Here is a 15904-nt window from a genome sequence, read left to right as displayed (position 1 = left end):
TAAATTGGCTCTGTGTTTTTTTTTTTTTTATCTTTAGTATTTGGGATTGTATTTTCCTTCTAGAACCTAAAGAGACTTGTACTTTTATTTTATCATAGATGTAACCGTCATGCAGTGAATTTAATTTCGATAAAAAATGTGTTTTATAATTTTTTTTGGTTATTTAATATATTTTTATGGTTTGATAAATTGTATATATTTTTCTAATATATTTTACTAAACTATAAAAGGGAGCTTCAAGTGCTCAAGCATGTAGTAGGTCAACATGTCGACCTGAGCACTTTGAGGGTGTTTTTGAAATTTTTGGTGGTTCTTTCGTTTTAATTTGTTTGTTTTATTTTATAGTCTTTCATATAGTTAAAAAAATATCATAAATACAGTTTTATATAGGAGTAAACACTGTTTGATAATAATAGCCTCCCACTCCATAAATTTAAAAAAATATACAGCCTCATTTGCTAAAATAGAAGTAATAGGTGGAGCTTTTGGAGTGACTTTAACTCCATGAAGAGTTCCATGGTGGGCATGAGCACTTACCGAAGCTGAAAGGCCCACTGCTACAATGATGAAAAGATATGGTGATAGAGGATCCGCCGGTCGAAGACCTCGTGATGGATGATATCACCAAAATGGTTAACAACGTGAGATGCAAACCATTTGCATAATCTTTGTAATCCATTCCAATGAAAATCCCATCTTTATCATCTTTCTCAAAAAGTTCCACTCCACTCTATCATATGCTTTGCTCATGTCCATTTTCAAAGTAACAAATCATGTCTTTCCTTGTGTTTTACCTTTTAAATTGTGATTGACCTCAAAACCAATCATGACATTATCAAGAATAAATCTTCCGGGGATAAATGCACTCTGGTCTTCATCAACGCAATCCTCTAAGCAAAATTTCATGCGATTTGCCAACATCTTGCAAACTATACGATCAATAAGAATACATAGAGAAATCAATCTTTGATTAGAAACTAGCTCACGTTGCTTCTTTTTTGGAATCAAAATATTTTTTGTAAAAATTATTTCCTGTAATGACTCCATTGTTATTGACAAAACTGAGTATCGCATTCGTCACATCTTTACCAATTACAGCCTAAAATCTCTGATTAAAACTCAAATTCATCCCATATGGACTTGGCGCCTTATCTGAATGCATTGAGAAGACAACTTCTTTCACCTCATCAATAGTGAAAAGTCAATTCAAGGATGCATTTCGATCTTCTGTAATTTCCCCCTTAAATATATCAAGAATTGGGTTCATGTATCCTTACTCAGGAGTGTATAATGATTAAAAAAATCTATAGATCTTGCCCTCCAAACCACTATTCCAACCAGTGTTATCTCTTGTATTAAGATTAGCAAATCACAAATAATAAAAGATGAAAAGAAAAATAAATGAACTATCCGAGTCCTCAGAACTCATTGTATGTCCTTAAGAAATTTAATCTCCTCAAGTACCCGAGGTTGTTGATTAATTACTCCGAAGATAAAATGGATTAACCATTAAAGAAGTAGTGGTACCTGAAACTTCAATAATTTCAATGAACTCAAAATGACCGCAACGGATCACATACACAGAAACGATCGATCGATTTTGTTTAGTTAGAAATGTATGCAAGAGAAGGAAGAATTCGATGTAGAAAAAGGAGAGAAAGCCTCTCTATTTATAGACAACAAAGGTTGAAGGTCACAACTTTTTGAAAAGAAATACCACCTTTCAGGAAGGTCACAACCCCTTGGAAAAGGTACAACCTTTCATAAAGGTCACAACCCTTCGGCAAAGTCTCAGCCCTTTCGGAGAATCACAACCCTTCATTTTCTATTCACACCTTTAAAACCCAACAATCCCCTACATGAATAGGGAATGACTATTGTTAAAACATATGGATGAAAATTGTGTGATTCATAAGTAAGGATTGATTGCATCTGGATAATTTGGTTTACCTTTGCACTTTCCACAGTGAACATATATCGGATATAGTGAACATATATCGGATATACTCGATCAATCGATAGATTTGATATCTTTGAACAGTCTAACTTTGGTGTATACCTAGACAATATATGTCACACTATCAACTTTAGAATTGTTTTTTATTTTCATTGTTTTGTTCATTTCAGCCATGAACATGTCTTGGTTTATAAGTGCATAGAAAACTGGCCTTACCGGATTCTCCTTGATGCGGCTTACACTTCATACTTACATAGGTAATTTAAAAATGTCTTATCCCATAGATACACCATTTTACATACCCTGTATCAAACTTAGAAACCATTAAAAAGTCCTAATGGCTTATCCTTGTTACTTAACATTGTCTTATCATGAGAATGGATCATAAAAAATATTTTGACAATGTTGGACCTTCATCAATGACTTTGTTTGATCTCCTTGAACCTAGATCTTGGGATCTCCAGTTTTCTAGGTAGAGTTACTGGCACAATGACTTGTCCTCGGCCATAGTCCCATTCCTTGGACAATCTATCAACTCCCTCTCTAGTTAGGCCTTTTGTAAGTGGATCCAAGACATTATCCTTTGACTTTACATAGTCAATTAGGATAATTCAACTAGAGATTAGTTCTCTAATGATATTATGTATACATCATATATGATCAGACTTTCTGTTATACATCATTCTCCATTCCCTACCTATTGTAAATTAACTCTCACAGTGTATGCATATTAGAGCTAAAGGTTTGGGCCAAAAATATTTCAAGAAATTTCATAGTCTTTCAACTTCTTCCCCAACCATTTTAAGAGTGATAAAGTCAAATTTCATAGTAGAGTGAGCGATACAATTCTGTTTGGATGATTTCCAAGAGACTGCTCCTTAACCAAGTGTAAGTACATATCCACTCTTGTATTTTACTTCATTTGACTTGGCTATTTAATTTGCATCTCTATAGTCTTCTAATACTGTTGAATATTAGTTATAATGCAAAGTAATAGTTTTTAAGTAAGTTTTAAATACTCCAAAACTCTTTTAATTGTCATTCAATGAGCTTGATTGAGATTACTCGTGAACTGACTCAGGTTAATATCACATGCTATATCTGATAGTGTACATTTCATGATATATATCATACTTCTCAATACAATAACATAATCTAGAGTCACTTTTGTCTTCATTCTTTTGAACTACATTGCTCACTTATATTGGAGTCTTGTCAATATTAAAATCCAAATACTTGAACTTGTCCAGTACCTTTTCAAACACATCCGTAACTTCAATGTCTTTCATATCGAAGCTACTTTCTAGCAAATGCATAATACCATTTATGCCAGAAATGTCTTTTTTGATGATCAACATGTCATCAACGTAAATCCAAACAATGACCTTGTGATTTGGGTGCCTTTAATGTAAAAACATTTATCACATTCATTAATCTTGAATTCATTTTCCAACATAGTTTGGTCAAACTTCATATGTCATAATTTGGGAACTTGTTTTTAGTCCACAAAGTGACTTAACAAGTTTATAGACTTTCTTTTTATTACTAGGAACCACAAATCCCTCGGGTTGTTCCTAGTATAGACTTTCTATTACCAGGAACCACAAAGCCCTTGGGTTGTTTCATGTAAATTTCTCCCTCAAATTCTCCATTTAAAAAAAAAATGTTTCACATCCATTTTGATGAATTTGAAAGCCATATACCGCAACTAGCACAATTAACATCTGAATTGGTGTAATCCTAATTAGTGGCTATCTTGTGTCAAAATATTCAAGGCTTTATTATTGTCTAAAGCCTATGACAACAAGTCTTGCTTTGCATTTTTCAATAGTTTCATCAACTTTCTTCTCCTTTTGTAGATCCACTTTGAACCCAAAGTTTATTTCCTGGAGGTAGATCAACCAACTCTCAAGTATGGTTGGTCAAGATTGATCTATCTCACTGTTGACAGCCTATTCCCAAAAAAAATGAGTTCGCAGAGGACATAAGTTCTTCGAATTTATGAGACTCATTTCCAAGAAGAAATGTTTCAAAATCAAACTCGAAGGAAGTAATTTGTCAATTGACATTTACGACGCCTCTGAATCTCTTTATTAAATACATCCTCCTTTGGTTCTTTCCAAGGTCGTTTAGACTCTTTACTTAACTATCCAATATTTCAGATTTATGAACCATAAATCGACATGCTTTACTATTTGTAGCATATCCAATGAACATACAATCCACAGTCTTAGGTCATATTTTGACCCATTTGGGAATAGGTCCCTCATTTCCATTTCTCAAATGGAATAGACTGTATTGGAAATTGCTAGATCACTATCTCTCAAGAATTAATTTTTGTATATACTTTAAGGGACGACAAATAATTCTCTATTAGGATAGAACAAAGCCTGAACAAACACGTCTTTTTGCTTCTGCCTTTCTTACCAAACAAAAGTTTTTGTTTGTTACTCCCTTTACTAACAAACAAAAAAATTCTCTCTTTCTGAACAGACAAACCTTTTGTTGTTCTCTTTTTCTATAATGACAGCATCCCCCATAAATTTTGTGGTAAATCTGAACTTTTAAGTAGGACATTCAATATTTCGTTCAAAGTTTTTTTTTTCCTGTCAACAATTTCATTAGATTGAGCTGAGTATGTGTAGTAATTTGATGGATGATTCCATTTTCCAAATATATTTCTGCAAAAGAAGATTCATATTCTCCACATATACTACTTCTAATCATGATAATCTTTTTATCCAAAAAAAACTTCAGTTTTATATTGCCTATATGTTTCTATTGCTTCATCCTTACCATTTAGCAAATAGACATAACAATATCTAGTGCAATTGTCAATAAAATTTATGAACACTTTTTCCAACCAAGAGATAGTGTTGACTTTATATCACAAATGTCAATGTGAATCAATTTAAGGGTTTAAAATTCCCTTCAAAATAATTATAAGTACGCTTAACATACTTCGATTCAATACATACTTGAGATTTTAATTTATTGCACTAAAACTTGGTCAAAACTTCTAACTTGTTCAAATTTTGCAAGGTTTTGTAATCGACATGTCACAAATAGTTTCATTCAAGCAAGTAATAACAAATAGAAATACTAAGTTTGAAAGTTATTTTGTCAGGTAACTTTTTCCCACATATATTTTGTTCTTTACTTTTTATAACTTTCTCATATACAAACATTGTTTTAGAGTCAACACCTTGCCATATGTCCTTTTCAGAAGGACTTTTCCATAACATTCAATTTGTTATAGAATTACCCATGACCATAGTCTCATCGATCGAATAAGGGCAATATCAACCAAATGTTTATGTTACAACACAAACATAACAGTTGACTTGTCACCAGTGTTCATACCTAGACAAATAAATTTATTTTAATAGACATATTTTCATGAAAAATCATAATCTTTTAAGTGACATGTTTACATCAAAGAGTATAATTCCTTTGAATGAGTAATATAATTTTATGGTTTTATACTAGTCATATCATATACTATTAAAGAGTGACTCAACGACCACAATATCAAATATACTCCAAAAATTTTGTGGGTCTAACGTAATACAAGAATGTCTTTAAATTTCATATCTTGTACTTTCAAATTTAAATTAGATAGTAAGTCTAACTTTTTCTTTATCACAAGTAAAGAAGCCCCCCACATTTTAAATATGTTCTTAAGATTATTTTTCATATATTTTTTCCCATGCTTTCAAATTGCGTACCATCAAAATACACATTGGCAACACGAAACCTTCTTTTGGAGATTCAATCCATAGAAACACCCATTGCAGGTACAAAAATCACTAATTTTATGTCACTGGTGTTTTTTTCCTTTATGTTAGAATTAGGTAGAACACTTAGTATTTAGAATAGTAACAATATAGATTCAATCGTTTTACAACTTATTTCTAGTTTAACGATGAAGTTTTTATATTCTTCCAATCCTTAACCGAATAAACCTTGAATTTTGATGACGTTTTATATTCTTTGAATCAGGTTCACATTGAGACAGAGTAGTAAACCAAAAAGGTTTTGATCTCCAGAAACCTCAAATACAACACCGCTTCTAGCTAACGATGAAGATTTTATCTTTTTCAAATCATTTAGACTTAATATTCCTAATGAAAATTTTGTACTCTTCGAGTCAGAATATTCATTCAAATGGAGTATTTAATAAATTTGTGAAGTTTTTATATTCTTCAAACCAATACACAATTTGATTTGTTCGTGCACTTCTTATATTCTTCAAACCAAAGCAGTAAAAAATCAGAGAATTTTAGTCTCCAAAAGTCAAACACAATCAAATTTCAAATGGAGTAGAAAATTACAAAGGTTTTTTTTCCTCCTCTAAATAGAATACATATTAATAGTAATAAAGATATATTCTGAGATCATCACATAATGACCATCTATCCTAACATTTATCAAATAAATCTCATAACTTATAAAGGATAGAAAAAAATAACAATCAAGGGAAATAGAGATAAAACCTGATTTTTACACCCATAGAATCGTATTCTATTTGTCAGCAATGATTCCATGCCAGTCACTTTTCTAGCTAATTTTTTTCTTCTTTCCCAGTTTCCATCATTTTCTAATTTTCCTTAAAAGACATTGAATTTCAATGAGAAACTAAACTCATATTCAAATATTGTTAGGAGACAATAGTTGTTCATTTACTTCTCCTCATAGTTATATAAAACCAAGAATTTAGGAAAAAATAAATAAAAATTAAAGTGCATATCTTAACCTTTATGCACAAAAGAACGTTTCTTATTGAAAAGAAAACTGAAGGGGTGCAACACTTCAATGCACTTGGGAAGAAAATAAAAATAATCTTACTCATCGAAGGAAAACATAATACAGAAAATAAACTCAAACATATTAGAGTAGTACTAATTCATCCCAAATCTCTTTTATCATATGATAAAATAATTCTCTTTTTCTTCTCCTTTTTTCCAACAAAAAGAACACAAAAAATAAAAGTAATTTCCTTATCACAGAAAATACCATCAATAATAAATTTCTTAAGTTTGTTATCTCCTGTATTCAGATTAGTAAACCAGAAATAATAAAAGATAAAAAGAAAAATAACAACCATGATCAATTGTTAGCAACAACCACTAAATAACATTAAGTGTATTTAGAAAGTCATTAAACACCAAGGGTAATCAACAACTATTAAACACCATCAATAGCCACTAATAACCATTGAATACTATTATTTACTTCTTTCATCTTCTAAAGATAGAAAGAAACAAAATATTTTCTTTTTATCTTCTTTAAAGAAAATAATAAGTTTTTTCACTTTTAAACTAATAAAAGTAAAAAACTATTAATTTCTAAACTGAAAAAAATAGTAATAGTCATTTTCTTTTCCGAACTCGATCAATTAACAAGGCATAGTAGGGACCACAAAGTTATTAGCAAAGGCTTTCAATTGTAATATTTAATTCGTAAAAGCATGAATTAACCATATTATAATAAATCACAGATTATACCAATAAAAATCTGTAACTGCACTCCTATATTTATTTCCAAATTTTTACCGTTACAACTTATTTAACTCCCCATGTTAAAATTACTGACACCAATCAATTAAATCAAACATCTGTAAAATTTAATTCATTGATTAATTTAATCCTTTATTTTTGTAATTTACGTGATGGATATACATAGAATCCACATGCAAGGTTTTCACATGATTACTTATAAACAACCATAAATGGGTGTCTTCTTTCTCATATCTGAGATATGGTTCTATCAACTAATTATTATTTCACGGATGTAATATGTTATTATCCAATCCATTAGGAATATTTTGACTCATCATAGAGTCTCACCTTTTAATAGATTAAAATAATAAAGCAAACTACACATATCATAATAACTACATCAAGATTAAAAGTATAAGCTCATGTAATGGACTAGTGATATTATTTATTGAAATTCAGAACCTGTAAATACATATCCCAATGTGGTACGTTCAATACATGCAAAGTGTACTAACATAAGAAGTTGGAATTTTACCATTCCCATAATTAAGATTGAATTATATTTAATCTTGTGTTACAATCATCAAGATGTTTCTCCAACTTCATCTTTGATTGTGAACATTTAATTTTTAACTTATAAGAACCGACAATTTTGATCTTCCACGTATTAGTTAAACAACTCTATACCCAAAAATCGTCCACTATATAAGAATGGACACACATATAAACACAATGATCTATTCAAACAAAGACTTTATTATAATAATTAACATAAAACGTAAAGTCTTTATAAAGGATTAAAACCAATACTATAGCGCAACCATATGGTTAATAGTATATCCCAACAATCTTCCACACATAGACTTATAACCATGCATGTACAATTTTAACACCCATTTTATCCACATGCTATCAAAAGAATTCTTGGTAAGCCTTTGGTAAATGGATTTGCCAAATTGTTTTTCGATTCAATCTTCAAAAATCTGACATCACCCCTTTGAGTTATATCACAAATCAAGTGATATTTCCTCTCAATGTGCTTACTCTTTTTATGGCTTCTTGATTCTTTTGAGTTGGCAACTGCACCACTATTATCACAATAGAGTGTGATTGGTGCCTCAATAGAAGGAACCAGTCAAAGCTCTTTTAGAAAATTTCTAAGCCAAAAAGCCTCTGTAGCCACACCAACGGCTGCTACATATTCAGCTTTCATGGTAGAATCAATAACACATGATTGCTTTATGCTCCTCAAAACAATAGTTCCGTCCACCTCCCAAAGTAAATACATATCTAAGGTCAATTTTCTAGAATCTCTATTTGACTGGAAATTTGAATCTATATATCAAATAGGTACAAGATTTCCATGGTGGAAAATAAGCATATAATCCCTAGTCCTTTTAAGGTACTTGATAATATACTTGACTACAGTCCAATGTTCTTGCCCAGAAATATGCAAACAATGCCTACAACAAAGCAGATATTTGGTGTAGTGCATAACATAGCATACATGAGACTCCCTACAACAGAAGCGTAACAGACCATCTTCATCCCCACTATCTTGTCAGTCGTTTTGGGCGATTGATTCTTTGATAAAGTAATTCTTGTCTAGAAGGAAGAAACCCCTTTCTGGAATTTTTCATGCAAAATCTCGCAAGAATAGTATCAATATTGAGTGCTTGAGACAAACCTAATATCCTTTGTTTGCAATCTCGCAAAAGCTTAATCCCAAGTATATGAGACGCTTCTCCCAAGTTTTTCATATAAAAAAGAGAGGACACGACTCCTTAACAGAATTCAAGATACTCACATTATTTTCTATCAGCAAGATATCATCTACGTAAGGAATATAAAATGTTACTCTATCTACCTCCCGTTTCTTATAGATGTATGATTCATTTTCAAACTGATCAAAACCAAAAGTTTTAATCAAATTGTCAAAACAAATGTTCCATGCCTAAGATGCCTCTTTCAATCCATAAATGAATCTCTTAAGTTTACAGACCATATTTTCATTGCCATTTACCATGAAATCTTCTGGTTGTGTCATATAAATGCACTCATCAAGACTTATGTTAAAAAAAATGGTCTTGACATCCATTTACGAAATCTCATAATTATAATAAGCAGTAATGGATAAGAGAATCCTATTGGATTTAAGCATGGCTACTGGGGAAAATTTTTCCTCATAATCGATTCCTTCTTTTTGAGTAAACCCTTTCGCAACACGACGAGCCTTAAACGTTTTCACTTTTCCATCCACACCTCTCTTTTTCTTGTAGATCCACTTACAACCAATAAGTTTATCACCTAGTGGTTGTTCCACAATATCCTAGACATGGTTTGAGTACATAGATTCCATTTCAGATTTCATAGCAACAACCCACACTTCAGCATCTTTATCATGTTGTGTTTCAGCGTAATTTAATGGTTATGTATTAGTCTCTTCAGGGATTTTATCATATTATTCTCCCAAGAGCGTAAATCGTTGTGGTGTTCTAATAACTCTCCCACTACGATGACTAGCAACTATAGGATTTGCTACATCTTGAACTAAATTATGAACATTTTGAACTATTTCCTCCACAATTTTAGGTTGCGCGACATTACTCCCACTACTTTGTGGTAGCGAGATGTCTTGATTCTGCTTTTGAGAACCTCTGGAGCATCCTCTTGAGAAACCTCTTTTCGACCGACATACCTCCCACTACGTGGATGCAATGGTATGTCAAGAATTGTTTGAGGTACTTGTGTTGTTGTTTCATTAATAGTTATTCCTTTGCTTTGTTCCTATAACACAAGTTTACTTCTAAGAACATGGTTAATTAAAGAGTCATGTTCCAGAAAATTGGCATTTGTTGAAACAATTACCTTGTGTTACTTAGGACAGTAAAATAAACCTCCTTTTGTTTCTTTTTTATATCCAATGAAAATGCACAGTTCTGTCCTTGATTCCAACTTATTTGTTTTCCCTTTTAATACATATGCTAGACATCCCCAAACTCGAATATGGCATAGATTAACTAGGCTTGTGCGCATTCCACAATTCGGATGGGGTTAAAGGAACAGATTTGGAAGGAACCAATTTAAGAATGTAATTTGCAGTTTCTAAGGCATGTCCCCAAAAGCTAAAAGAAAAATCTGGATAACTTAACATTGATCAAACGATTTCCAAAAGAGTTATATTTCTTCATTCTGCCACTCCATTTTGCTGTGGTGTTCATGGGAAAGAATATTGAGATGTAAAGTATGATTCTGATAAGTACATAATGAATTCCGCCAAAAGGTATTTACCACCACGATCTGATTGTAATGTGTTGATATGTTTACCATGTCACTTTTCCGTTTCTATCTTGAATTCTTTAAACATTTCAAAGCATTCAAATTTATGGCATAACAAATAAATGTATCCATATTTTGAGTAGTAATGTGTGAAAGTCACAAAAAACTTTAAAACCCCTTTGTCTCATATATTCATAGGACCTAAAAAATCAGAATGAATTAATTCTAAATTATTATTGGTTCTAGTTCCTTTTGATGGGAAATGTCTCTTTATCATTTTACCTTCTAAACAAGATTCACAAGTTGGTTGTGCCTCAACTTTCAACAAACATAGAGGTCCATTAGAAATCAACCGTGAAATCCTATTTATATCGATATGACATAGACATAAGTGCCATAAGTAAGTTTGACTCAATTCATAAATACGTTTTCTTATATGAGAAATATCAATATTATTTGATTCATTTTTGTAGCATGTTATGGGAGACTTCAAATACAAATAGATGATGTATTTTAGGAGCACTATGAATGAATTGCTTATCGTACTTAATAATAGGACAATTATTTACAAATAAAACTTCATAACCAACATCCATTATTTTTGAAACAGAAAGCAAATTCCTTCTTATCGAAAGTATATAATGAACATCTTTTAAAAACAAAATTTTGGAACTACTAAAGGAAAAAGAGATATTTCCAATTGCTAGGAATGGTGTTGGTTCCCCATTCGCCTGAAAATGCAAACTTCGTTCTCACCTTCATCACGTTTCTTGACACCCCTGCAAAGAAGTTTACACATGGACAGTGCTCCTTTTGATCTACAGCCCATAATTATGTGGAAACAACCACTAAGTAACTTTCAACAATATTTAAACAAGAATTATCTTTGTTCTTCATTTTGGCTTGATATTCAGGGGATTGCCTCTTGTGGTGACCAGGCTGCTTGCAGTGGTAGCACTTGACCTTAGGCTTAGCCACACCACCTCTAGAACCTCCAGGTGCCATAACCTTGCACGACTTCTTCTTCTTTTGGGCTATAGCCAACTTAGACGAAGAAGTGACATGTTTGTCCAACATGTAAGCCACAGAGGGAAGAGTTTTCTGCTTGATAATGGATTCCGCCGCAGTCAATTCATTCAATAATTTTGCAAGAGACGAATCCATCATGTTCATATTATAATTCAAGGGAAACTGTTGAGAACTGTCTGGCAGAGTTTGGAGGATCATCTCCACCTGAGATTCCTTATCAATAGCAGTGCCAAGTATCTCCAGCTCATTCAGCTAACTCATCATGTTAAGCACATGATCCTTGACAAGTGATCCTTCAACAATTTGGGTGATCAAGTAACCCTTCATTGCAGTTTGCTTGGTAGCACAATCCTACTCTCCAAACATCTCTTTTAGAGATTCGAGCATATTGTAAGCAGATGTCATAGACTGATGTTGAAGTTGCAAGACATTTTCTATTTAGGCAATAATGTAGCACCTTGCCATCTCATCAACCTTGACCAATTTATCATAAGCCTTGATCTCCTCATTAGTAGCATCCGCTGACCGCCAGTTGTACCAGGCGAAGAACCCTATTGATTAGGGCGACCTGTTGGTGCTCTGAAGCTATAGATTGATCCCTATTGTTGTTACCTCCTTACCCCTGCCTAGAACTTGGCAATCCTTCAACCTATGGACAGACTGACCACACTGAAACCACCCTTCCCTGCCTACAAGACGCTCACCCGGATGGTACCACACTTTGGACAAGTCGAGAAAGTCTTGTTACCTGAAGCACTCCCCTAAGACTTAGAGCATGATACCCAATCTTTTTAATTCTTTCGAAACCTAGGGGATGGAGTACTAGCTGATGAAGGTGCTTGGATTGTAGACCTTTGCTGAAATTGTGAGCGATTTCCACCGTCTGACTTTTGCTTTGAGTATTCATAATTTCCTATTTTGTCCTTTTTGTTATCCTTAGCCAATTCCCTAAGCTTATCTCCCTCAACCTCCTAAGAATGAGTCATTAGTCTAGAGATATCCAGATCCCTTAAGAGCATAGCATCACTGCACTCGGTCTTTACTTGATCGGATACCCTTAACAAGAACTTACTCATTTGTATCCTTGGATCAGGAACAATGTGTGGAGCATACTTGGAGAGTTAGGTAAACTTCAGCCCGTACTCTTGGACATACATTGAACCTTGCCTTAAGTTCATAAGCTCTTGGGAAGAACCTATGTAGAAAAGCTCTAGTAAAATAAGCCCAAGTCAGAAGAGTTGCATCCGCACCCTTTTTGTATTTCCACTAAGTTAACCAAATATGAGCCACATCCTTAAGTTGGTAGGATGCCTGCTCCACCCTCTAATTTCTAGTTACTTGGATTACCTCTAGGATGTTCTTGATTTCATCAATGAAGTTTTATGGGTCCTCACCAACCTTCGACTCTAGAACTATGGTAGATTCATCCGAACAAAGTCTCGAACCCTAGCTGCAGCTAATCCATCATTAGTTTTTGCAGAAACTATGGCATGTTGATTGTACTGATTGGCCACAGTCTGAGCCAAAAGTTGTATCGCATTACGAAATTTTGCATTCATAACCTCATGGTTCGGGACTAGAGGAACTGCGTTAGCATTCCGTGAATTAGGATACCGTGTGTTGACTCTACAAGAAGGCATGATCTAAAATACATAACGACAGATTAGAAAGAAGAAGTTGAATCATACCTCACGCACGATAATAATAGCAAAGATAGTGAAGTTTTTAATAAAACACTTTGTAGCCTCCCCCTCATAGATGTCGCGTGCTTCACACCCATGAAAAAGACTCTACCTAGTGCGGCTTTCAGTCATCCTAGGACTCTTGAACATAGCTCTACCACAAAGTTTGTTGTGCCCCGAGGCTACCCCCTTGACTTTACATGGGACCTAGTATCACGAGTGACCACAAGTTAACCCTGTGTCTATCATATATCAAGCATACTGAGAAATATAGAATTAGACATGCACTACGCAGAAGATAAAACAGTGGATAATTGAAACACCACTTAACAACTCAAGATGAATCTACTACTATGTCTGAAAATCCTGTTAATGAGTTGAGTTGTTAGGACATGTCCCCACCAAACTCTAAAACAATTTAAAACTGAAAGTGAAGACTAAAATAAAAGCATGTCTATTGTCCTTGGAAATAAGGACTCACCACTGACGCTTTTGAATGCGAACTGAGAATTGATCTAAGTGTGATCTGGATGCTGAGTACCTGAACCTACATCATAAACTGATGTAGCGCAGAGTATGCGTCAGTACTTTGAATATACTGAGCATGCAGGATATAAATATTAAGTTGAAAAAATATATATAAGTTGAACAAAGCATAACTGAGCACTGAAGTAAACTGAGCAAGAATGTAAATACTAAAATATAACTGAAAAGCTAAATTGAATGCAATGTCCAAGTATATACTGAACTGAAATGCTAAAGTATATACTAAAAACCTGGTCAAATGCCCAAAGAGTCTGACTGTGAAAGCTACTATTAACCGACATAAACCACGTGATCTAAGCGTGGAGTCCGATGTATACACCACATCGAGAGGACCCAAATATACCTTGCTAGGGGTAAAAAGGCATGACTGACATGATTACTAAATCCGATGCCAAAAAGAGGAGACTTATACTCTTACGGGGGTATGTAGTTCTTGGACAATGAGGATCCGCTAAACCCTAGTCCAACTCGGTGCTAAGTCTACTCCCAACTGAATATGTATATGGCTGAAATGTAACTAAAATACAGAATTGCTCAAAATATTGACATGCAATATGAGAATTCAACATTAATATACTGATAATGTGACATTCAAAATTTGGAGCATGATTATCTTCTAAATTGACCTAGCAACTGTAATTCATGAATTAATGGAATCTACACAAACTAGGGTTCTAAGTTTGGTACAAGGAATTAAACAACCTTCCAAAAAAAAACATGATATTTCTATTAAGAATATTATAACAGCTAAATCCCGACAAATCTCCAATGTTTTAGAAACCATAGGTCTAGATAAGCTATATAGAATCAAGGAACTGGATTAATTCTAGGGACCTAGTTGATGAAAGGAACCCACTAGTGAAATCCCACATACCAAGTGACGAAAACAACGGAGAAATCTTTTGCATTTCGGGGATGAAGCTTGAAGAACACTGTTGGTTGTTCTTGAAAGAAATTGTCGCCTCTTTCTCATCTGTTGGATCTAACTTGGATGATTTTTGGAGAATGAAAGTTTTGAGTAGGTTCTGACTAGATTATTAGAGTAAAACGATGTAGTTTAGATGTTAAATAAAGTAGTTTAGAGGCTCTATGCATACACGAAAAGACCAAAACTACCCTGACTTAAAAGCTGACGAGGCCCACCTATGGAGCCACTAACGGACAATTGATGGAACCACGGTCCGTCGAGTGGGTCGTGGTTGCTGGCCTGAGTACTCCCCTCTACGGTCCTCTTCACGGACCGTGAAGCTCGCCGTGGTTCTTCACTTGGGCTAGGGGGTCTGCTGGCTTGACTTGACGGGCCAATCCACGGCTCATCAGTGGGACCACTCCCCGTGGTGGGCACAATGGTCTACCACGCTGGTTGGATGTGAACCACGAGCAGGTCGACAGACCGTGGTCCCTTTCACGGTCCATGAACCCCTCCGTGGTTCACCCAAGTTTCTGTAGCTCAGTCTGCTAGGTTCCTAAGGTGTTACAATATGCATCATTTAACTTTTCATATTGTAATTAATTATAAAAACAATGTTGCTCTTTTGAATGCAAATAAATAGACAACTAATTGTATGGAATTCATAAATTGCATGTGGTACTAACTGTATGGAATCATAAATTGCACGTGGTCGATGAAGTTTATTTCCATTTTTCTACTATGGACCTTACACATACATTAAAAATTTCCTTCATTTTCTCGTAATTTTGTGAATTGATAGCCAAAATTATTGTGTATTTAGTTAAAGTAGATTTATTTTTTTGTCCTTTAAATACTGATCACGAGCATTTTTAGGTTTTTTTTTTAAATTGCTAAACAGAATAATTTAATTTAACTAAAATAGTAAACTTTAAAAAATCCATATAATTACCAAACAAACCCTATAGAAAGTATGCAAAAATTGGTCTACTTTCGGACT

The sequence above is a fragment of the Solanum stenotomum genome, chromosome 6 (genome assembly GCF_019186545.1).
Source record: "Solanum stenotomum isolate F172 chromosome 6, ASM1918654v1, whole genome shotgun sequence".
NCBI classification, from domain to species: Eukaryota; Viridiplantae; Streptophyta; class Magnoliopsida; order Solanales; family Solanaceae; genus Solanum; species Solanum stenotomum.
Note: the sequence above shows the minus strand (reverse complement) of the source record.